The sequence below is a fragment of the Acromyrmex echinatior genome, chromosome 11, assembly GCF_024713525.1.
Source record: "Acromyrmex echinatior isolate Ae372 chromosome 11, ASM2471352v2, whole genome shotgun sequence".
NCBI classification, from domain to species: domain Eukaryota; kingdom Metazoa; phylum Arthropoda; class Insecta; order Hymenoptera; family Formicidae; genus Acromyrmex; species Acromyrmex echinatior.
The window spans coordinates 13,037,989-13,063,442 of record NC_141862.1 but is presented as its reverse complement, the minus strand read 5'-3'; the positions used below and the strand labels follow the sequence as shown (position 1 = coordinate 13,063,442).

Below are 25,454 nucleotides of genomic sequence, written 5' to 3'. Positions count from 1 at the left end.
ATAAATATAATCTCCATATATACACACGTAAAATTAATTTAAACATATTTTATAAAAATAATACGAATGATAAATGTATCTATATAATGAACATAAACTAGTTGAATAATCGTCACGAACTAATCAACCGCCACTATAATCAACTACTACTAATCAACTAAACTACTGCTCGTCCGATTCATCAAGCTAAAGTGCCGTGCACTCACGCGGACACGACGACCGCCGCGCATCGTCCGTGCGTGCTGCCATCAGAAGTCAAGTCAAGAACATTCGTGAGATCACGATTAATCTAACGAGAAGCGCATATCCGTTTCCGATGTAGACGCGAATAGAGCCTGAGTCGGGGCAATTTGGATCGCGTCCCGCATTGGCGCGGGGGAGGAGGGGGGAGGGGGAGGGGGATGGGGAAAGAAAGGGGGTGTAGACGTCGGAGTCTCTCGTGTCGTGGCGGCGATGGGCGCTCGACTTCAACGGAAATCCACTCGAGCGAGAGAGCGACGTGTATATCCGTCAGTCCAGGTCGGTCCAGGTCTTACACAGACCGAGACGCACGCGCACGAGATATAACCGAGTTTTTCTTTCGATCACTTGACATTAAAAGTCACGGTATTCCGTGCAGCCACCCGTCTCACCGTCACGTCAGATTGACGGATCGGCGCGCGCACTCAGGAAATTAGGCAATTTCCGGACCGCGCTCGCTCGTGTCTGCATTTAATAGCACCGCGCCAGTTACTTACCAGTTCGGCGGAGTCGACGAACACCATGGTCGGGACACGACGAGCGGTATCGTTGTACGACGAGTAGGGCGGGCGGGGAGGTTTGGCCGTGCCCTCGTCTCGTGGTGTATATCTACCCACTCTTCTTCATCGTCAGACCAGACGTCCTATGCCTGATCGATCGCGCGCACTCGAGTTCTTGTTTATAGGACGCATACTGGATTCTCCTCGCGCTTATTAGCGCTTCACGATTCGTAGCTTCATATCGAGCTTTTTACTTTTCGCAAAACGTAGATGATGATCTGCAAATAACTTTTAATGTTTCCCTGGACGGGAAAGTCATTATAGTGACATTAAAATAGTGTCATATTTTCAGACAAGGGATATACATATACGTACTCGCTATTGTATCATCTCTAACATTGTTTACGTGTTATTATAATCTTTTTTTCGTTAATCTTGTAATTCTCATTGTAGTTTTATTATCTTCTTTTCTTCTCGTTCTTTTTATTTACTTTTTCCTTACTAATGCATTATACAAGAAATTATTTATGTTATTCAAAGAAAAATTATTACATAATAACAAAACGATATTGAACTGCATAGTATACATTTTTAAACAAAATGATAAAAAAAAATTTATTATTAATTAAACATTAATTAATATGTATTCTCCTTTTGAACGTGACACATAATTATCTGTAGGCTTCAAAACAACGATATCGAAATCGTTCGGAACTTTTATAAAGATCGGTTCACGTCGATCAGGTGGAGGCAAATAGAATCATCGTAATACCTCGCGAAGTGGGGAACAACGCGACGGCGTGCGACAATGTTTCGCGCGCTAGGCGGGTATCGTTAGGAGTGCATAATGGAGCTTCTCTGTCGGTGGTGCGCGGTGGTCGGTGTTGATAGCCCGGTACGGTGAGAGCGAATCCCGAGGTCACCCCCCGGGGTCACTAATGACATACGCAGCTCTCGCCGTGTATACAGACAGCGCGGCGATCGTACGCACGCACGTACGCACGCACGCACACGCGGGCGCTGTGCGTATGAGAGCGCCCGCGCTCTCTGGCGCATCCCACATGGAACGCAACGCAAAAGCGAAACACGAATTGGCCTCATCAAAGCGAGCAAACAATGCCGGATGCCGCCGATGGTTCAACAAACGTGTGGTTAGCCAAATCACCGTACGGCACGTAGCGCACACCGATGCCGCACATCGAGAAATACCGAACAATGCAACAACGCGCACCGATGATACGCCGACTGCGGTGCATTCACGGCACGATGCAGCGTGGCCCTGAAATGCGCAACGATCGCCGTAACGATACTTAACAGGCTCAACCCGGCCCGGACGATGCGTCCTTATGCGCGGCGATCACCTCTCGTGTTTATTTCCTTTGCGCGAGTCGGGAAATTGCACGGTGCTCGCTCTCTCTAGGTGCAAATATCATGTTTAAGAAATAATTTCAAGACGAGGGTGGAAACCTCGCGCTTGTACATACAGAGATGATTATCTCCCGGTAGAATTTTCTGCGAGAGGATCGAACACACGAGTGACATATGATCCGGCGAAAGTTTCATTATCAGTTTGTTTTCATCGCGCTTTGATGCACTTTCTACTTTTCAAATAAAATAGGTATGTATTAAGGCTTCGAAAGAAAATTATTTGTGTCTCAACAATGCCAAGAAAAGATTCTATAATGAGAGATAAATGAAAGCGTAGAGAACTCGGGAATATATCTCCACATATGATAAAAGATATTTCCTTATTTCCAAGAATATTACTTTGGTCCAAAAAGCTATTCTGCTCCTTTTTTCCTTCTTTCTCTGCCCCCTCCCTCCCCCCCTCTCTCTCTCTCTCTCACATATTCCTTGACATTAATAGGACCGAAATTCATTTCACAGACGAGAGGAAGCTGTTCCGCGTTACCGACGAAGTATCGATGAGGCTCTGACGGTGGTTACACATGTGGAGCAGGACAGAGGATCGGCTTGGAGGCAGAGAGGAACCGTCTAATAAAAATGTTAATTGCACGGCTCGTTAGAAGACCCCCCGTGATGTCTGCTAGAAGTTCAGCCGGGGTCGCCTTGCGGGGAGTCCGCGAATATTTGCTTTTAAATCTTCGTCCTTTTTCTCGCTATCTTTTCCTCTCTTTTTTCATCCACTTCGACCGATTATTTATCGCTCGATGGATAGTATACGCGACCACGTGGAGAATCTGGATTATGTTCTCTCTCTCTCTCTCTTTTTCATATACTTCTTAGATCGAAGAGAATTAACGCTGTCGTAATGAGGCTGGAATTTGATAGCATAATCCAATTACTCTCGTGCGAAATCTTCCGTGATCTCGGAACGGCAAATCTATAAAACGCCAAGCCAGGAGCGGACCCTGAAGCGTAATTCGTCTACGAAATTTATGCCTTTTGCCTTTTTAACGATACGGCGCTCACGATGAAATGATATTGTTACACGAATCGGAGAGAAAGTTTGTGAAATATTCACGCCGATGTAATACATGCATATTATAATTATTCAACTGTAAAACACGTACATTTGATTTGAATACCAGAAATAATATCGGCGATTCAGTTTATTTCCTCCAAGAAAGGAGATTTAATATCTTGGAATAAATATATAAATCATATTTACAATTTCCAGAATCGACAGCAAGAATGAAATAAATATTTAGAGCATTAGAATGCATAGATGATTGGAAAACAGGAATAATATATGACCCAGTCCTAAGTCATATATTAATCCTGTTTTGCAATCATTAAAATGTCAGAAAATAACTTTCCGTAGATATGACAGATTGAGGTCATTTTCGGGTTTCTCAAGATCTAATTTAGGACTTTTAATTGGTTACATAATGACGAAATTTGCCGTTATTTTGATATCATTTTGCTACTTGGAATAGAGAATAGTGCACCGTCTACAGATAATTCTTGTATCCATTCTAAAGTATAAAATTGTCATATTTGCTAGTGGCAATAATGAAAACAAGTAAAAAAAGAAAAAAAACTAGTACTAAACCACGTCTGGCATTTTTCGCAAACGAATTGTTCTTTCGACTCCGCGATCAATTCGCGCCAGGCAATTAAATATAAAAAACACATATTTGATATATAAATATCGCGGCGTGTACATTTCTCGCGCTACAGTTTTCGTTGTTCCGTATTAAAAACGAATATTTTTGCAATAAATTGCGCATTCCCCGGTCGGGTGTAACTCAATTTCATCCAGCTTGATCTCCATTTCATCAATTTACATAACCCTCCCCCTGTAATACAATGAAATCAGTTTGAGGGATAAATTCAATAGGCAACTTCGTCTACACTTCTACGCCCTGAAAGAATTTTATTTGGTAATTCAATCATGAGTTCTCGCCAATGAATTATTTGCAAATTTATTTATTGCTTAACGAATTAAAGAAATCTTTCACCTTTTTAATTAATTTTATCTTGCCACAGCAATTATTTCTCTATCTTATATTTTTCGCAAAAATTTATACTACAATTCGTCTTTTTCAAAATGCTCTTCGTTATTTCTCTTTTTGAAAAAAAAAAAAAAAAAAAAAAAAAAAAACTTTTAGTATCTACGGTACACACGTTTGCGTAGAAAAAGGAGTTCTTCCCGGGGCGGTTATCTCACGCCGGGAAAAGAACGACTTTTTTCCGATGGCAAAGAGTCAACGCCAGTTGGCAAAAGCGATCGTCGCTTCGGGGCGCGGCCGCCACGGCTGGTCTTTCACGTGGATTAACGCGCTGGCGGAGACCACTCTCCTCTCTGCCGATCCAGTGGCGCACTTTATGTTTTTGGGCATTCAGATATATATATATATATATATACGAAGGAATACATGCGGTTTGTCTGACTTGGACACGCGCGTATACACGCGAATAGGTCGAAGTTGCGAGTGAATACGAGACTAAATGGGAAAAGGAGAAAAAAAGAGTCCATTCAGACATTGAGGCAGTTGAATCCTCTGGCGGTCCAAGCCAAACTCTTCTTCCCTTTTATGTACCTACATACTGTATATTCCCCAGGTTTTAGGTACAGAAAACTAAAAAGCTAATTTACTTTAAAAGTATTCGGACGCAGCGTCGCGTAGAGGGAGAGGACGGGAGAGAAAGAGAGAGAGGGAACGAGACGAGGGGGTGGTCGGTGCTTCATCAAACGTGGGCTTTTGAAAAGCTAACCCCCCGGGCTAATGCAGCCAGCGACAGATTGGTGGCCGCCGATTCTCCATGTTCTTTTAGCTCTATCCTTTTTTCCCTATTTTCTCTTTCTCCGTTTATCTAGCGGCATTTGATTATTTACTTCAGTCAATAGGCGGTCAGTAGTCATTTCGCTGATAGCTCAAACGGATTGCGAAAATGTCCAAACGTACCTTCATAAAGATGTTCCGCGCGTTGTGACGATTTGGTATAGTAACAAAGAGAGAGACAGGGAGACGAGAGTTTGGGGGATGAGGGAATGGGGGATTGCTCCCAACTAATTCCGAGTTTTAAATCAAAGCCCCGAATCGAAAGGTCAATGCGTTTCGATGATTTGGAGTCCGTTGAGTCTGCATCGGACAGTCAAAGAGGATCGTTTATCTACCGTGTGTTATCATCATTATATTAAACGCTCAGAACAGCATAAATCGAGAATTTTGGAGAAATTCGGAAAAGAGAAATTTAAGAAAATTTATTATTTGAGTAAACGTTTCACATATGTGGATCAATGATCTGAGAGATTATAATAATTATTTTTTTCGCCATTGAAAATATAACATTCCGAATATCATAATCAATCTGTGAATATCCCGGAAATAATCTAAAACGCTTTATTCTCCTTTTCTCGCAGATACATAATTTCATTTCCGATGCGCTCTTCTCACACGGCTGCGGTCGAGTCAATTCCTTCTCGTATAATTATACTGCTTTGCAATTCTAAAGTCAGTCGCGCTCATCCGACGATCGTTTCGTCACAGTCCCGTGGAGGGAAACTCGTGGACTCGTCGCCACGGGAAGGAAGGGGGATAATTTTTTTTTTTTTCGCTCGCACTCTCGCACCGGGCACAGTTGTCTGCGGTGCGACATACAGTCGATCTCAGGGCCGTCACGTAAGTCGCCGCATTAAACGCGCCATTATACTTGTAAATCTCGAACAATTAGCCGTAATCAAGTACAGGAAACCACCGGGCGAGCGAGTGGGTAACGCAATTATTTTTAAATAGGATTCCGCGCCGGACCGTGCGCGCGCGTCTCTCCGCTCTCGTAAGGACTCGGGACTACAACTGCAGGTCGTGATTATTAATCCGTGCTCGCGAGCTCGAGAGATCGTTAAGCAGATTGTGCAACAAGTGCATAAGCGCGAGTGCGAGCAGCGCGCCGGAAGTCGTGCGCGTCGCACCGCCGGCACCTGCTCCGGCTTTGACATCGTGATTGTCGATGGTCTCCGTTCCGTTTCGCGAGTTAACGAGCCTCGAGCTTATTCGCCGAATAATTCATGCGCTCGCTTCTAGAGGCGTCGAATAATTGCATCCTACGGAAACGTGCGCGCGCGCGTAACCGTCGCTCGAAGCGTCGATCCGGGATGCACTAATTATGTAATATCACGTGACCGAATATTGATTCGACCACTCTCGATGGTTATTTCGTGTCTTATTCGCTATTCGATCGTTGTTTCCAGAATTTTTGAAAGTGTAATTTTTGTATTTTGTCTCCTCTTTGAGAAGCCTTGCATCCTGTAACTACTAAAAAAATCGTTATGAGTATTCGCATAAAATTTGAGCATTGGTTTAAAAGTTATTTAATTTTTTGTTTGCCTTGATTCTTATATAAGATCACTTTTTGTAGTACTTATTCGCAAATTTGAAAAGGAATTAGTAGCATTACGTAGAATTCAATCAATTTGTTATGTATACTAATAAAATTCTAATAAAATTCTAAAACATTTGTTTATTTAGAAAGGTTTAATTAGATTCACTTATTCGTTTAGAAGTTATTCAATTAAAACTGCAGCAAAATATTATCATAAGCTAAATTATTTGTTGTTTTGTTTTTTCCATTTAGTTTCATGGCCAAAATTGATGAAAATTTTTTTGATTGATGTTGACCGATATAATAGCTTTTTTGATACTTTTATAGTTAAAACATTCTTAACGTTTTGTTAGAAGAAAAATTATTTTTTTATATAAATTTTTCTGCTTTAGAATATCTCGCGCGTCAATAATAAGAATTAATATAATAAAATTCGAAAAGTATAACGAAACAATGATATTTTTATATTTTTAGTAATGCTTTGAGACACTTAAATACTATATGTATTGATATGACACTTAAATACTAACAAGTCATCATCGACTTTCTCCGCGTTGATTTTGCTCGCGTGTCGCGCGGCTGATAAACAGCCCCACCGGATGTGTCTCGATTGATCTCGCGAAAGTTCGCGTTCAGAGTTCGTAAGAAATGAGGGAGAGAAAAGAGGGAGAACAAGGGTAAGCCGCTTCGACGGTTAATTCTACTAACGGCTCAACGCGATTGAGTCGCGAGAAAAAGCGAGCTAGAAACAAAAAAACCGTCGGCAAAACTTTGTCACTTTTGTTTGTTGAGACGGCCAATGATCCGTCGAAGGCGACTTACAAAAGTTTTAATCGACACCCTCCTTCATCTCCGTCGGTCTTTATTCCGGATGGTCAAGCACGCTCGGCTGTTTGCTTTTTTTCCTCGACGACGATCAATCTCGGCCCACGCCAAGAAAGATCCGTCGTCGGTAATAGAATTAGGAGCGAGGAATGCGTTTTTCACGCACACGACTGAAATCCGAACGTATTCGGTTGCGTGCTAAATTTCGCGAGTAGCTGACAACGATGCAACGCGATGGACATGTAAGTCTCGGCAGGGGAGACGTCTTCTCCTCTTTAATGTCGACGAACCCTATGGACCAAATATCGATCCCTCGCAGAGTGTTGTACCCCACCGTTCTGAATTGCCCCTATGTAGGAAAACCGACTGACGTCATAGCATATATTCCCTTCAGTAGGTCAGTATGCCAATTTTCGAAATATAATTGAAATGCCCGCTGCCTCGAACAATACTTTTTTGCAAGACATAAGGTATAATACACTCTTGTCAAATGTTAAAGAATTTGTAGGATTCATTCTTGGTACACGATTTTTTTATCTTTTCTTACACATTATTAGTATGACAGGATACTTTTTATTACTTTAACAAATAAATAAAAATTATTTAGTGATTCTTACGTATACTTTAACATCTTCAGGAAATATTTGTAAACATGGAAGGGAAAAATTAATTATGAACGCTAATCCTACGACTTAACGGCAATTCATTTGTAAATATAGGGATCACAAATTATTTGCAGATGTAACAAATATTTATTCTTTTTCGATACAAAAATTATTTGCAACAAATGCAAAATGCATTTGTCAAATATACAAATTTGCTATAAATATCAAACAAATTTGACAATTAAATTTTGTAATTCCTTTCGTGTTCATAGCAAATCTTTTTTTCTCCGTGAGACTGTGTATTTAACAGTTAATGAAATTGTATGTATATAAATGTTGTAAGTTGTAATTGTAATTATTTGATAGTTTTTCGAAGGAAAGAAATGTGAGGACGAATAACCCCCAATCGTATGTATTAAGGATTAAAATTCCATTTTTTTCAATTTGCTTTTACACTTGCTAATTTATATTTTTAATTTTTAAATCGTTTTGTTAAAATGTCAGATAAGTATATGCTCGATATAAATAAAAAAAAAAGTAATTCTATGAGTATATAAAAATGATCGAAAAATTGCTGAAAAATGCAAAAATGAGAACTTAGCCTTTTGACGTGTCCTTCATAAAGTCGCTTTCGTGTTCAAGGAGACTCAAAGTCGACATCAAATTATTATAGAAGACATGACAGTCAGTCATGTTACCAGTCAGTTGCCAGAGCACATTCGCACACTCCAGTGAAACTTTCCTCGATTCTTCAGCTCCTTCATGCAATTTCTATCCAAAGGTAAGCATATTCGATTTACAATATAATCGACATTCCCCGGGATTCGAATCGACCTTGAACTCTGTACGACATATTGAACGATATATCATGTGCTTTTAGAACTGCTGAGAATTGTAATGAATTTTTTTTACCGCTATTTCAATAAGGGGATTATTTCCCATCATTCATAGAGTCACCCTTCCATTTTGCCATTTATTTTCGCAGTTATATCTTCTCGTCTATTCAAACATTTTATATAAAATAAAGTATGTTTGTACATGTATTGTGGAAAATATTTGATACAGCGCTTTTGGTTTTTCTGATATTTTTTTTTAACTAACGAAAATTCTATTATATATATGTATGCATATTTAATTATTTATGTAGAAAAATTTTAAAAGCCGAACTTAAATCTTTTTTTAAAAGATTCAAATTTAAAAGTTACAGATTTATCGCGAAAGTTTGTTTTATAGTACACAATTATATATTGCAAGTTCAATGCAGTATCAATTTAGTGTGCTGAATCGATTTCAGCCGGATCAATCGCAAGCATTACTATTAGATTAATATCATGATTAAACTTACTGAACGCCATTCTTTATTCGACACCATTCTGTTAGCGCGGCAGTGGACAAAAACTGGTTGGATTATGACCAGGTGGTTAAATAGCGGTCTAAAAGTAACGAAAAAGATCTCGCGTGCGTCTAGGTGAATTGGATCGGCCGATTTCACGGAATCGACTTCCAACGATGGACACCGCTTGTCCTTGTGGCGTGTGCCCATGAGATATTCGTGGGACTAAAGTTCCTAGAGCTTCTCAGAACGTCGAACCACACGTCGTAGTCTCTCAAGCCGTTGTTGATTGGATTCGATGACTTGCCAGGTAGATCTGAAAAAACGCCCAAGTCCTCCGTGAAAGATTAGATCGACGTCCCAATAAGACGCAAATGATCAATTGTGATTTTAACTTATCACGATGAATGTCATCAACTCGTCGTTGTATCAACTCGACGTTTGATTTAAATAAATAAAGATTCATATTACTATATTTTTAATCATTCTTAAATCAAATAAATACCATTTTTTTATCTTTCCGACACACAATAAAGAAAATATTTTTGAATAATAAAAAATTGACTATGTGGAGAATAATAAAAAGAATTTAAATAAAATTATACTGTTTTAATAATTTTATTGTCAATTAATTTAAAAATAAAATATCTTCTAAAGTAATTCGAGAAGATTAGTAATTTCATACATATTGTTTTAATTTTACTGTCAATTGATTTAAGAATAAAATTTCTTGCAGTAATTGAAGTTGTGAACAAAGATTCGATTTTATTTCACTAAATATCTAAATAATGAAGATTATTTTTCACTCTTATTGAAATAAGGGGATATCTACAAATATCTTGCAGGCGTAATTCTAACAATCCGCATCATACCTTCGTTACGACGTATCGCAAAATAATTGCGAATCGATGGCGGAGGGAGACTTCCTAGCGCAAGCGGGGGAATTTCTTATCCCGGATATCGATTGCCTGCTTCCCAGCGGGAACCTTCCAGCGACGGCACTAAGAACAGTCCCGACTTCGTAGGGTGAGAAGAAGGGTGTTCTTAGCAGGGGCGGTGTGTATCGCCGGGCATTACTTTTATTCCGTGTCATTTGAGCCCACACTCGCCCTCTCGACGCGTGCTGCCTCGAGCCAAACACGACCCTCGCGGATGCAATAGATTTTCCTCAAAGTGGTTTCGTGGCCTCTCCTTCTCTTTCTTTCTCTTTCACCCCGAAAGTAGTAAGTCGTACGTCCGTCGCGCCATATCTTTTGTTTCCCAGTTACACGACCATCCTCTTTCTCCACTCCCTACTATCGTCGACATTGTATATTGAGACGACCTGTCGAATAGGTTGAGATAAAAGTATTTTCAACGAACAATAATTGACGACGTGCCAATAAAACTGATAATTTACATTCAATGTAAAACTTGCACAGAAAAACGATTTTGCTGAAGTAAAAGTCTAAAAATTTAGAAATCTGAATAAATAGAGATTTGAGAATAATTTGATTGGATTATCAAAATAATTATATGGAACGCTCAAAGTGCTTGCTGTAATAATATGATGTAGAAATACCAGGTGTAACATTCCTATGGATGTGCAGTCCATTTCGTAGTAGTAAAGTAATGATGATATTAATCAGAACTTGGCCCTCCCCAAATTTTATATAAGTCAATATAAATCTATTATTAGAAACTTGCCATAATATTTAGCTGTTATGCGCAATATTACACTTGATATTTTTACATCTAGTTGCCAGAATGCCAATATTTTTGAAGTATTGCTCATCATATTTCAATCTCCTACATCCTCAATCATACAAAGCACAAAAGCTTGCAGCAATATTGCTATAACATTCGCAAGGTTGTCGCAGGTTGGTTGAAATAATCTGTGCTGAGTAATTATTTTGATAATTCAGTCAAATTAATTTTAGATCTGTATCTTAGCTATGCGACTGTACGTTCAAAATCAAAGACATATATACGGGAGTTTAATTTGTATCGAAACTTCGTGAATTTGCGCGGAAAATCCCACACAACTAGGTTGAATCGTAGATTTTCTAACGGGTGCCCTACATTCTCGCGTAAAAGTCATAAACGCGGGAACGGCGAAGCAGCAGATAATCGGCAGGTTCGCAAATGATTTAGTGAGAGTCGGGTCGCGTATACAGCACTCAGCGTCGCTCGTAGACGTCGCTCGTAAAAATCCATCTGTGAATACGCAAGGAGCCCGACGTGGATGCCGCGAAGGGCATACAGCCTACGGGGGATGGTAGAGAGGCAAAGGCGGCAGTGGAAGAGAAGAGGTATGCCGCGAATCGGCGGTCCCACCGGTGGCAAATCTCGTAACGAGGGCTCGTATCTCGGCGGATCTTTATCGCCGGCAATTACGCTCGGTTCCGGCGCGGCGCGGCCCGGAAAAAGGGTGGGTTGGGAAGTCGTTGGCACGGCCCCGCTGTACGTCCGTGCGGTACATACTTGGCGCGGGGGCGCATGACCCGTGGAATTATATAAAGATGAAAAGTTAATGTCGGGGCACACGAGGCACTCGGCCGAGGGCTGAGGCGCGCGAAGAGAGAAGAGACCGGCGTATCGGCTCTTGCCCTAACCCTCAATCACTGAGGGCTCTTATGACCGCCCGCCACGATCCACCGGGGAAAATTCTCGGCGATCTCGGAGCGGGCGACATCAAATATGCAGCGCGGGTCGAATCTACGGTTATGTCGCGGGGATCTGCAAGAGCGGGAGATCGCGGCTACGGAGAACGCGGCGCCTAGCCTGTTTATGGCGCGCGGTTTGTCAAACGGCACGATACGGTGGATCTCGCTGCCTTCCTCTCTGCGTACTGAATATCGCTGTACCATAGCAATAAGAGGCCTCTATAATTCTCGAGACTACCGCCTATAATTCTCAATGTAACTGGAAAGTAACAGGAATTTTATTGTTACTAGAAGGAGAACGATCGCTTCCGAAAAAAAATCATTATAAATCTATTTAATATGATTTAAACGACATTTGATGTATATGGAATGTTTTTTTTTATGTGTAAGAGAATAGCAGTAAATAATCGCAGTAAACAATATGAAATCTTGTCAGGTTAAGAGTTAATGTATCGACACTTAAGTAATGAGTAGGGATTACTGAAAGATTAGAGTAGGGGAAGATCAGTTCCTGGAAGAAGGTACTGAGAATTGTGGGATATCAGATAAAGTCGAATTAACATAGAATTAGAAAAATTAAAGAGGGAGATAAATAGTACAAAGAGACGATCGGATTGAAGGAATTCAATCGGGTAAAAATTAAAACTTTAAATTAATTTGTAAAAAGACGAAGGACTGGTCGTGAATTGACTGTAATAAATAATTTAGTTTATCGTAAGATAAATTCAGAGACTCTGTCATCGTTCTATGTGTATAATCGCTCGTTTATTTTGATACCACCACAGATTACGCATGACTGTAAGTTATTATAAATCGAGAGATAGAACAGTTAATCTAGAAGAGAGAAGCGAAAATCGTAATTTCGCGTGTCTTCGAGATATCTTTTTATCTACTGAAGACACCGTTGCCATTCTCTCTCCCTCGCGGCGGTATCATCTTCAAAGCCGCCGACGCGGATACGCTCTCATCGTGGAACGTTTCATAATTCGTCGGAGCGCGATTTCTTTGAGGATTTATCGCGTACCGCGATACGGTTGATGGTGCAAAATTAACGATAAAATTCGTGTCGCAAGCGACACGTTAATCCCCGTCCGCAGCCGCGCGTTTCTCGGCGAGAGCTCAAGTCCGCCGAGCAGGCAGGTCGCGCGCACGACGCACGACGTCAATTTGCACGGAGCATTTAATGCGACGCGTGATACGGCCGGGTCGAACGCGATTTCCAAGTACTGAGCTACTACGACGTAACCTATCGGAGCCTTGAATAATAAATGCGCGGGACACGGCCGGTCACGCTACCTAGGAACACCGGCTTGTCACTCGAAATGTCAGACGAGAGACGTCCGATGGCTGCGCAGACTACGGAGGCTATTAATTAATGAAACACCCGCGCCATTATTGTCGGTAGTAAACATCTGGTCTGGTATACACGGCCGATACCTCCTTTCCGGCGACATGCCACCTCGAGCCGAACGTTCCGCCATTGGCCAGACATTGCTCGAAATGTTACTTTTAACAGTTTTAACGAAATTTGTGTGCGTCTATTATATCTTATTTTCATTATTCTATTTTATAAAACTTACTCTCTAAATTTCGTGAAATCTCACTCGAAGAAACTGAAAATATAGTCTGTCATGAAAAAAGAGTGAAAATCTGCCACTTTTGAACAAGAAAGACTATATCGTCACTCTTTTTTCAAGACAGGCTAAATTTTCAGTCTCTTCGAGTGAGATTTCATTCCACGAGATTTAGATAACTCAAAGTTTTTGTTACTTTTAATATCTGCATGAAAAAATGATTTTGCTGAAGTATCTGAAAATTTAATTAAATATAGACTTAAAAATAACTTTGATAGATCAAAATAATTACGTAAGAATCTCAAGCATGATGAGCAATGCTGCAACAAATTTTGACATTCCAGTAAACAGTTTAAGCGTCCTACATAATTATTTCGACGGTTGAACAAAATTATTGTTAAATCTATATCATAGCTGAAATTTTTTATTTCTTGATGCATTAAAATCATCTTTTCCATGATGTTCCAATAATGTTAGTATTTCTGAAAATCAATATGAAGGATAATCTTTAATAATTGAAGGTGTGTTCCAAAATTCACCCTGCCAGTTCTAAAAATATGTAGCGCGCTTAACAAAAACTGGAGTGTAGAATTGTATTAGGTATTGGAATTAATTCGTAGCGTTTTACAAGTGATGGGAAGTACTTTCATTAATGTATTTTTTAATGCTCATGTGAAATAAATAACATTCTTTCATTAAAAAACGCTACGAATTAATTCCAACACCTAATAGAATATAGATTTTCAGCTCTAGCAGTGAATTTTAGAAAAGCCTGAGATTCAAAAGTTTTTGTTATTAACGTAGATTTGGGTTACGTAAGCTAATGGTCTGATTAAAAAAAAAAATATATTTATAGGAATTATTGACACTGCGTGTTTCGAGAATCGCCATCGCTCGAGGATTTATCACGAACATTTCGCACTCGAAAATTCCCCGATACCGTCGAACATATCTACTTTAAACTACGGCAATCATATCGTTATGGATCCTGCACGCCTGAAGTGTGCTGCGACTCAGGTCTAGCGCATTAAGTTTTTCCTGCATAGTACCGTAGCGTTTCTTTCCATGTAATACAAGTAAACGACACCGGAAACCGGATGACTCCGAGCGATTCCGGCGCGGCGACCACCGCGGATAAACGCGTGGCGGAGTCGATTCACGACGCGGCGGCGTATTCAATGAGACCTTGGGACCGTCATGCATCCCGGAGTCAGCTTCCGTGAGAAACACCGAGGACAAAGTATACGTACATATGCCGACACCATCGAGAGCAAGAAGGAAAGAGATTGCGGCGAGAACGAAGAGGGAGAGAGGAGGGAAGGGGGGGGGGGAGGAGAGGAGAAAACAGAGAACTCTTTGCGAAGCAAAGAGAGAACGAGAACGAAACCCCACGGTGATTCCTCACAGGACGAAGCGGAGAGAAGAGGCGCGCGCGCGTGTAATGTATGCAGATTGCAAGAGTGCCATTATGTCTCTTTCGCGCGTGTACGCTAACCCACAACATCGGCGCGGCGTTCCCGCTCCTCTCTCTCTCCTCCTCTTTCTTATCTTCCTCCTCGTCATGTCGCTTCTTCCTATGCGAAGAAGTGTGGAAGACCCGGTGTGTACACAGAACGCGGCGATTCACTCTTACGGAAAGCGTACCGCGCGCGATGGCATGGCACGGCACGATAATTAGCGTTGATTACGCAATAATCACGCGACCCGGTGGCGGTGGCAGCGGCCATCTTATGCCTCTCACACGTCTGCGAAAAGGACTCCTCGAGCCGACCCCGAAGGGTTACGCGGGATATCTTCCTCCGAGAGGAGCTTAGGAACTCACGTGGATCGCTGCATGCATCTGCCTATCCACGCGCGTTTTCCCATCCGAGATGCCACAACGTTCCACCGTTTCCGCCGTAGCTCCACACGGAAGCTATGCATCCATCCTTGAAGGATTCCTCGATTTTCTCGACGCGATTCACAGTGACCTCACGGTAGTCCCAGGATATTACACGTAGTTTATAGCTGAATAGTTTAGTCGTCCTTTTTTAATAACCGTATCTATTACCATCTCTTCCTTTGGAGCAAATTTATATCCTAAATGAGTGGTATACGCGTAAAAATATGTTTGATATTATTATATGATGGTATTTTAAATGGAAAACTGATCGTTGATAAGAAATTATAAGTTTAGATCGATAAGAATAAATGAATTATTATATAAGAGAAAGAATCCTGTTTTTGATCAAAGAAGATCTTCGTAATGTTTACATGCAATTTGCAAATACTATCAAGTAATTAAAGAAATTAAAAAGTAACTAAATTAAAAAATATATGAATTTACCTAAGTAGAACAAGTCATTATGACAAAATGACTCAAAATAATTACTAAAGGACACTTTTTAATCATACGGTTTGTTTGTTGTTAACATTATTATCTCTTCATTTTGACATTATCATGACTAATTGTTTTGCCTGGGTACATATAAACATTATCAAAATTCGCGTCGACTAAAAGATAGGACTCTTTCTCTTATTTAAACTAAAATATATTTGCATTAACAACTTCATTTAAACGACCAAGAGACGAGCAAATTGATATTAAAATAATTAAAAAATACATTTAATAATCTAATAAAATAACATACATAATATACATACATAAATTATATTTTCTAATATTTATAAATAAAAATCAAAAACTGCGATAGGATAAGAGAGTTATAAAATCTGATTTCTCTTTACGTAGTTTATGAAATATGAATCTACCGTTAACGTAACGCCAGCTTATTCTTGATTCGTCGTATTTACGTGTCGGATTTAATAGAGATCCGTTCGCGGATCAGCCTTTACATGCGTCAGAAAAGCCACAATGATCGAAACCTGAAGGTTCGCCGCACGAACACATATAGTATACAGTTGTTCGAAAAAGGAGTCACGAGCAGGGACTGAAATTCAAAGCAAAGTAACCTCTGTGCCGAGAGGTACCAATTAAGTAAAATTATGCCGTTCGGTGTGTATCCGCGTTTCTGCCAAAGGAGGAGGAAATGTATCTTTCCGACTCGTCTCGGATTTATGCCTTTCGTGCCTGTCGGGCACTTATCGTAATGGAGCTCATTCAGGTTCTCTATGTTTCGTAGTCACTTTTCTACATTCGAGAGAAAGAGAGGGAGAGACCCGCGATTTATTCGCGCGGCGGATTCTGCGAAGGCGAAATTTGCGACGACCCGCGATGACCTCGCGATCGCGCGATGCCCGTCGAAGAGGATCGTCGTTTCACGGTTTTACGCGGGTAACCCCGCTGAAGAGATATAACTGGACGTGGAGGAAATTAATTTCCAGATCGACTAATCCACGCGTTCATGTATTGAACTCCGTGGGGGTCTACCGTGTACCATCTTGCACTGCGTGAAACTGCAGCCAGCAGTAAAGTCGGCATCATCACGTCTAACGTCTTGATTAGCAGTCAACCGTTAATGAAACGTACACTTTTGCAGAATGCATTTCTAGGATTGATTCTTGCACACTTTTTTTGAAGTATGAAACGTTTGTGAAAATTTATAAAAGGACATTCGCACAAACGTGTCGCTGAAAAGGTTTATCTTTCGGGAAATAAACGGTTTTGCTATGATATTTAAAATTTAGCTAAATACAAATATATCTAAAAAATTTTATTACATCATCAAAATAATTAGAATACTCAAATTGATTACTAGAATGTTAAAACTTTTTATAGCATTGCTCATCACGCTTAAGATTTCTACGTAATTATTTCGATGATCCAACAAAATTATTTTTAGATCTCTGTAGCTATAGCTAAAATTTTAAATACTTCATCAAAATCATACTTTCCGTGTTGGAATTAAAACTTTTAGAAACTTTTGATCTATTTTTTATTTTCTAAATTTCTATAGAAAACAAACATTGATCGGTAATCGTTTTAACGCAATTATGAAATTATTTAGATATCTAAACAATTCGTGAAATATTACATATCGGTTAAGGAATATCAAGTTACAGCATCAAAGTTCGGTTTCAGTCCCTTATACATCTAAGGAACAATCTTTCGCCGTCGGGTGTCCGTTGGTTACTCAGCATCGCGGGCATATAATTATTCGTCGCTTAAGGTCCTGGAGCGGCGTAATGTCTCGCGTTTGTCAGCGGAGGCCTCTCTGTTCAGCACAAGAACGCTATCTCGCCGTGGGCTAACCCGAGAAATCGGAGCCAGAGACCGCAGAAGGAGAGTCACGAGTTGGTTGTGAGGACAGAGAGACGGAGTCTGGCCGCAGATTACTTAGGTAATTGGTAAATACAAGGGGTTACCATTCAGTTTTCACCAAGGGGGGTTAGACCGACTGGCTGATACCTCGCGGCGCTTCCATCGCCCGCTTCGTCGTTTCCTTCTCCCTTCTCGTCCTTCTCCCTTCGCCTCTTTCCCGCTTCCGTTTCTCCGTCTCGCTCCGATCTCATCCGGCGGAGGACTGTGCCGCGCGGGATATTCGCTTTAAGGGGGGAAATGAGCCTTAAAATTGTTTAAAGCGGTCGGAAGAAGGGTCGTCGGATCCCTTTAGTCTTACGCAGGATGTAACCCAAAGCCTTAGGGAAACCACGGCACTTTGCGAGACAAGGAGCTTCCCGATCGACGCCGAGGATCGTCGATAAGGAAGCCAATCTTTCGAATTGATTATTCTCACAAACGAACACGGGTCGTTGAACATGTATTGAAATTATACTTGGTGCGAGAAATCACTGCAAATAACATATTTATATATATATATATATATGTATGTATGTGTGTGTTTTACTTATAGTGTGATGTTTTAAAATGTCAAAAGAATTTGTAAAAAGAAATTCACACGAAAAGGGTTACCTTGAAATTATCAGAATTTAAAAACTTTTCTATTTTCTGCAGTAAAAAAGTTTATATACAATATTATGTTTTGTTGATAATAATTTAAAACGTTTGAAAAGTACATCGAAATAAATAAATAAATACGTATAAATAAGTATATATAAATAAAGTTATATGATAACCGCAATTACTGGAGTTCCAGATGTTCCAGATGTTTATTTCTTTCACTCATTCCCCAGATGACTGTAGCATTTTCTGCGGTGTCGAATGATAGCGCGGCGGTTTCGATTATGGCGATTGTTCCTCCCCGCGGTGTACCGGCGATTACCGGCTACGTCATAACCCCATCATCTTCCTGGAACAGGAAAGATTCACGAGGAAGACACGCGGCGAGTAATTTCGTTTTCCTCGTCGGTGCTTCCGGCTCGCCTTCCTAATGAATAGTGATTAATTGCCGGTACTCTGAGACCGACTCACACAGCCATTAAGCTCGTCAGAGCCGATTCCGTCGAAATAATTACCGGTACTCGGCGCACGCACGCACGCACGTACGCACGCACGCACGCACGCACGTATAAAACGCGCGCGTACCTACCTTATTCTTTTCCGCTTGCAAGTGCGCAGCTAATTTTTTAATTGCAACGATACCAACGGCGTTTGTGTGAACGCGAGTGTAGAAATCACCATTATATCGCACCTGCATATGCTAATTATACTATCAACGCAATTCTTACGTTTGAGCGTATTTTTTAAGTGTATCAAAACAAAACATATTTTTTACCGATTAGTCAATGCACGGACAGAATTGTCTCTTAATATTTACCCTGAAAATATGGTAGATATAATATAATATTCTAAAGATTTTTGCACTTTAGTAAATTTAATCAAACTTATTATATATTTTTTCATCATATATTTTATATTGTATAATATATATTGTATATTATCTTATACATTATATTGTATCATTTTTTTTAATTTTTTTTTTATTATATATATTATTGTAATTTTATTAGTGAATGAGAGAAATTTATATAAAATTCTTCGAAATAAAATGTTGTCCCAAGACCATCATATTTTCAAGATAAGAGAAAATTATCTCCGTGTGCAGAAATTTATTTATTTCGAATTTCTTATTACATTTCTGTGAAAGATCATGACGGAAGAGATCGGTGTAGCAAGTAAGTACGCGCAAATTTTTCTCGACGTATCTGATGTTACAGAATATCCTTCTTTTTTCATTCCACGATCGAGTCTCGCCTTCTAGTCCGTAACTAACGTCTGGATGAAATTTGAAGCGGGGCGGATGCGTATATACATCGTGAAGTCGAGCGAATGAAACAGAAGCGTAACCCGTAGGTTCAAGTATAGGGGAAATGCTTCCGCGTGCTCGATCGGCGCGCTACGTAAATCACGGACGCAATGCAACGGCGCATTTAAAGCGCACGCATTACGATAATTATGGTACTTTCTCCGCGCTGCCGCGCGATTTGCTCGAGCGCGACGTGACGTTTGATTATTTAACTGGTTCTCATCAGGCGTGCGGTGCACCGAGGTAACGACAGCCATTAAATACGGATGTTAATGCGCGGCGATTAATGGGAACGCGCTCGTATACACCGCGAGATAATAGATTAATGGAGAACGGGAGAGGAAAGAAGAGCTACGGTTCGGAAGAAAAGAAATCGGCATTAAAGTAGGGATAACAATCGAGTGTACTAACGGTATTTGTTGAAACAGAAGGCTCGCTTGTTTCTATCCGAATGAGAGCGACAGTTTCCGACACGCGAAAGCAGTACGATTTGAATAATAAGAGTAATCATGATAATTATGATATGCATAATATAAGCTGCTCAGAGTAATTAATTTACTGGAATATTAGAGGCATACCTAAGAGTCGTTATAAAAGCGTGGGAAACGTGATAACTTTATCTCTTTAATAAATATTATAAAACTATTAAAAGACGTGACGCGCAAGGTCGATTATATGATAATCTTGTACATATAAGGAAATTTTTTTCTACTGAACAAAAAGCTTATAATGATGGACTATTATAGATTTTAATATTATTCGATAACAAAGATATAAATAAAAATGTTAAAAATAAAAATGAATAATGGTTATAAATATATATTATAATTTTATTTGTACATATTCTTAGATTGACACCCTGGCAGGGTATTCTCGGCGGTAATTGCTATCAAGATGCCACTCGAGACATGGACCCTCTTAAGAGCAACCCAGATTGATTCACCGGCTATCCAAAAGCGTGCGGATATCTCGGTGCACGAGAGGGTGAAACCGGAAGTGGCCGGGAGTGTATTTTCGTCTCCGCACATGGCGCGTAAAAGAGAGGAACGTACAGCGCAGTGTCGTTCACGTTCTAAGCCGACTTGAAAGACAGCCTTACGGGATATATCTAATTTTCAAAGTCGCAAAACATTCGCGATAATGGCGGCCTCGCGAGTGGCCGTATTCGCTAATTGCACGGTGGAAGGCGCGATAGTAGCCAACGAGACCCATCCCTCGTCTCATTCTCGCCTACTTTCCCACCGTCGGTTCGTCCAGGAGTGCTGACGATCATCGACACGCCCCGTAATCTGCATCCATGCTCTATACGATAACGAGATTCTAGATTCTTTGCGTTGCACGTCTCCCGGCTGCGGCTTGAAAACTCGAGGAGAAAGAGAAAAAGAGTGAGAGAGGAGAGAGAGGGGGGGGGGGAGAGGTAGAGTCCGTAACCCTTTACTACTGGCTAGTGGCAAAGTAGAAGCAACCATCGCAACGACTCACCCGTCGATCGATACATTCCGCATTCCATCGACGTTACGCGCCGCGTGCACTTCTCTTTCACTTATTTAACGGTATCTAAACCAATCATTTCAGGATTCTAAGAAAGGACTGTCCTGTTTTATCTAGTCATTTAACCTTAAAGCTCTTACTTCGTAACATTCAATCTATATTTTTAATATTTTTTAACCCAGAAATTCCTTTTTCCTTAAAGAAAGTTGGAGAACCTTCGTGCGATTCAATTTTGGAACCTTCAATGTTAAGAGCGTTCATTTAAAAAGATAAATTTGAACATAAGATTATTTTTTGGTCTTAGAAAATATAGAGTTAGAGATGTGATTAAAACTAGTCTTGACTTTGAAAGGAATTGACTGGCAAAAAAAAGAAGAAAGATCATTTTAAAGTAGAGTATCACTAAATGGAAGATAACCTCGTAACGATATTCAACACACGAGGCTTCCATTTGGCGAAATCTCCGGAAGCTAGTAGTAATATCCAGAATTGGACTCGCGAGCAGCAGTAAAAAAGATACGTGTGTCGTTACGGGCGGCGGACTTCTGGCCGAGTCGCTCATAGCCGTAAATCAGTTGATAGCGATGGTAGGGATGAGCGCACGATCGAATGTTGCTTTATTTACGAGATGCAGTTACGCGACGAGTACGATGATGCACCGCTCGTATACGGGGTGAATTTCCAGTCGAGCAATCGGTCGGATCTCAAGGATCGCCTCTCTAAATAACGCGCGCGAGCACTTTAATAAAAGGATAATGACCAAAACGAGAGAAAGAGAGAAAGAGAGAGAAGGAGAGACAACGAGCCCGATTGCAGCACGCTCGACAAATTTATATTGCCACGATGAGCCGTAACGCGCGGCTTTCCGTAGCTTTCGATAAAACTTGGCGATATTTTATAGCCTCATCTGCGGGAGTCGTTATTTTCGTAGATGTGGAATTATCCTTGTCGTCACGAATCGATGTTCACGGTAAAGGATTCTTCTCCGAGTCTTTTCGATAGTTAACCTTTTCCAGTAAATGCTTTAAAGATATGCAAGTGGTAAGTGGAATGTTTATTCCAAAAACATTTTAATTTTATAGTTATATTTTTTTTACTAGTATATATATATATATATATATATATATATAATATTATAATTAAATTTACATGAGTTGTACCGTTATGAGATAAAGAAATGTAAAAATAATTAACTTTTATTTCTGGATATTAATATTTTTTATTTTCCTCTTCTAAAATAAAGTTTTAAAGAAAACTATTTCTGAATGGTCATCTCATTTAAAGATTAATGAAAAATCAGTCACATGAAGATGAATAAATAATCACAGATATGCTTTAACTGCAATGGAAATATTCTGATTAACTCTGGTCGAGAAAAATATCAAACCATTTCATTTTGTCAAGTAAAATTAGCATAAAACAAAATCCGAATCATAAAAAATTAAACAAAAAATAATAAAATAATAACCGTTAATAAACGGTTGTATAATAATTAGATCGTATCAGTAAGTTAAAAATATAATATTTGTTATCTCTTAGCTAATTGATCAAATATAAAATATGCAATAAATTGTGAAATTAAATCTTGCAAATTTTTATTTTGTTTGGAACATTTACTACTAGATTACGTTTACAAATAATAAAGTAACATGTATACAGATGTTACAAATAATGAAATAACATGCGTATATACAGATGAGTCAAATATGTTAAAATTTCGTGATCCTTGATAAAAAGGAAGAACAAATTTTCTATGAACATTGCATAATAAATGCTTTGCTGTTAATAAATTATCAACATAAATATAGTATTATCAAAAATAACTTTAATTTTATGTGGATCCTATTTTGATTATAGGAGATATTCAAAATATCTTTCATCATTTTTATAGAAGTATTGTACTATACTTGTAAAGTAAATGTTTATAGGACATTTATTCTTCGTCTTCACCCAGGAATACGCTCACACAATTTTAAAACATACTCGTGATTTACTCCGTTTAATACGACTATACATAAATATTGTATGCGAACACGCACGCACATTTCAATGTTAATCGGTGTAACACGTAATTAAAAAAAATCCTGTTTGCGCGTATTCCTGATTAAAGGACACATGTGAGCGTATACATTACACATGTCACGCTATATCACGCTATACCTAGCCTATGGCCTCCAACTGAATTTTTTCAGCGTACGTTATTGCTTCCGAAGCAATTACAAGTACGGTAGCCCCGGACAGAATTGCATACTGCACACCCCGTCCCGCCTGGCTCTATAATTGTTTCGACGATTCCTCCACCTCGCGAACGGCAATTGCACCTGCTTCGATTTTGCTCGCTTTTTGTGGGAGGGGCAATCGCCTTATTCCCATCCATCTCCGTGACCTCAAGCACGCAACCTCGAGATCCGATTGATACACGACCCCACCATCGAATCGTTTCATCATCGACCCTGAATCTTCTACGCCTCAACATTCTCATCGACGTCGATGGCGAATATAGTCGCCATTGAGCTTCTTAATCGTAAATGTAATTATACATTTTCCATTATTAAAACAAAGTAATATCAAAATATTTTTATATAAAAGTGCTTGAAGTTTGTCCTGCATTTAGTATACATATATAATCATACATGTATACATGTACTATTTTAAAATTAATCTCTTCAGACGCTGCATATATATTGCAATGTACATCAAATTTAAAGACATTATATCCGTTGAAATTATTTAATTATATCGACATTATCTGAAATTTAATGTACGTAATGTGTTGGAAAAATAGTCAAAATTGTGAAAAAAATTAATTGTTTAGTATGAATTACTTATTAATATGCGCATGAATTGAATTTAGAAAAAAATTTTTTTAACACGATTTCAATAAAATCAGGTTTGAAGAAGGAGTCAGTTGAAAGGAAAGCCTTGTGGATATACGTGAAGTGGAATTCAAGTTCATTATAAAGCCCAAGTTCATTGATAATTGTACGTGTCTGTAAAAATGAATACGTTTCTTCTCCTAAACTATGCGTTATTCGGGTGTTATAGATATCCACAACGTGTATTGCGCTTGTGGGTACATAATTATCCATTTAAACGTCCTCCAGGAAACGTAGAAACTACGCAATAATAGCCATTAACGCGGAGGAAACACGATGGGCAAGCCGATCGGCAAACATAACGACACCATGGAGCACCATGCCGACGGCAGGCTCGCGTTATAGACGCTTCTCCGAAACGTGTCTCGAGGAAAGCACCAAGGCGGCGCGAGCGGGAGGACGATCGTGCGACATGCGAAAAAATCGCCGATGCGGCCGTCCGGTCGATCGGTCGGTCGGTCGGTCGGTCGGTCGGCCGCGCTACCGATCTGAAAATCGCTCGGTAATCGTAGGTTGCGGACGGGGGAGAGGAAGCTGGAGAGTGCGTGCTCCTCGAAGCACAAGCGACAATCGCTGGTTCCCAGCGGCTTCGCGGACGACCTCTCGGCCTCTCCCCGGTCGAGTGAGATCGGCCGCGCCCACAGCGCGAAAGAAATGCACCGATCGTATACGCGCTCCTCTGTGTGTGTGTGTGTGCGTATGTATGCACCGGAACGACCAGCCACTGAGACACGAAAGGACTCGAGGCACACGATCGCCGACGTTCACATTCACGCTCACGTTTACGCTTGCACCGGGTAGCCGCGGGTGTATCGGCTCGCGGCGTACTATATGCCGGGTTTATCGCGCGCGAGCGCCGAGCGGGCCGTACAGGCACACCATCGTAATGTGAAGCACAAGGCACGGCGACGAGGGACGATGGAACGACTTCGTGCCGCCTAGGCCTCTTCGTGCTGCAATTTTCAGCGTCCTCGGCGCGCGGCTCTCTTCTCCAGCGAGAAATGCCTACCGTGCGCTATCGACGCTCATCGTCCTCTATCGTCTCGTCCTTGTCGGCTTACGTGTGCCGGACCTGGAAATTATCCCTCTCGTGCCACCGGCCTTCGAGCAATTGCGGCTGTTAAGGGCTGGAGAGATCTTCCCTTTAAATTCCACGAGCGGCGGGGAGAGGAAGAGGGCAGGATATGCTTACTGCGATGTATAGAATCGCGGCTAAGAACGCGGGCGTTGATTGATCCGTTTAAGTTCATGCTTGTGTGATTGTACTCTTTCGTATATGTGCTTTTTTTTTCTCACACCAATCTCACACACCTCTGAAAGCGGAACTGCGCAGAAATACTAGTTTCGCGTATATTCTCTTGTTCGTTCGAATCACATAACGACTGTAACGTAGGTGGCAATTGGACCGTCATTTATCTCGCTTTCGTCT

The 25,454-nt window shown here is 40.4% G+C and overlaps 2 long non-coding RNA genes across 5 annotated transcripts in view; one reads left to right on the top strand and one right to left on the bottom strand.

Moving 5' to 3' along the window:
• The first annotated feature begins 432 nt into the window (after positions 1 to 432).
• Positions 433 to 6,736, top strand: LOC147908173 (uncharacterized). Its single transcript, XR_015546604.1, has 2 exons — positions 433 to 2,358; positions 2,628 to 6,736. It is a non-coding gene; the product is annotated as an uncharacterized LOC147908173 (long non-coding RNA).
• Positions 6,737 to 8,084: 1,348 nt separating this feature from the next.
• Positions 8,085 to 25,454, bottom strand: part of LOC147908171 (uncharacterized) — a 124,997-nt gene continuing 107,627 nt past the window's right edge. For all 4 annotated transcript variants that reach the window (XR_015546601.1, XR_015546600.1, XR_015546602.1 and 1 more), the window contains 2 exons: positions 10,166 to 10,617; positions 8,085 to 9,609 (listed from right to left, as the gene is read on the bottom strand). This is a non-coding gene — a long non-coding RNA (uncharacterized LOC147908171). The remainder of the gene's footprint in view (positions 9,610 to 10,165; positions 10,618 to 25,454) is intronic.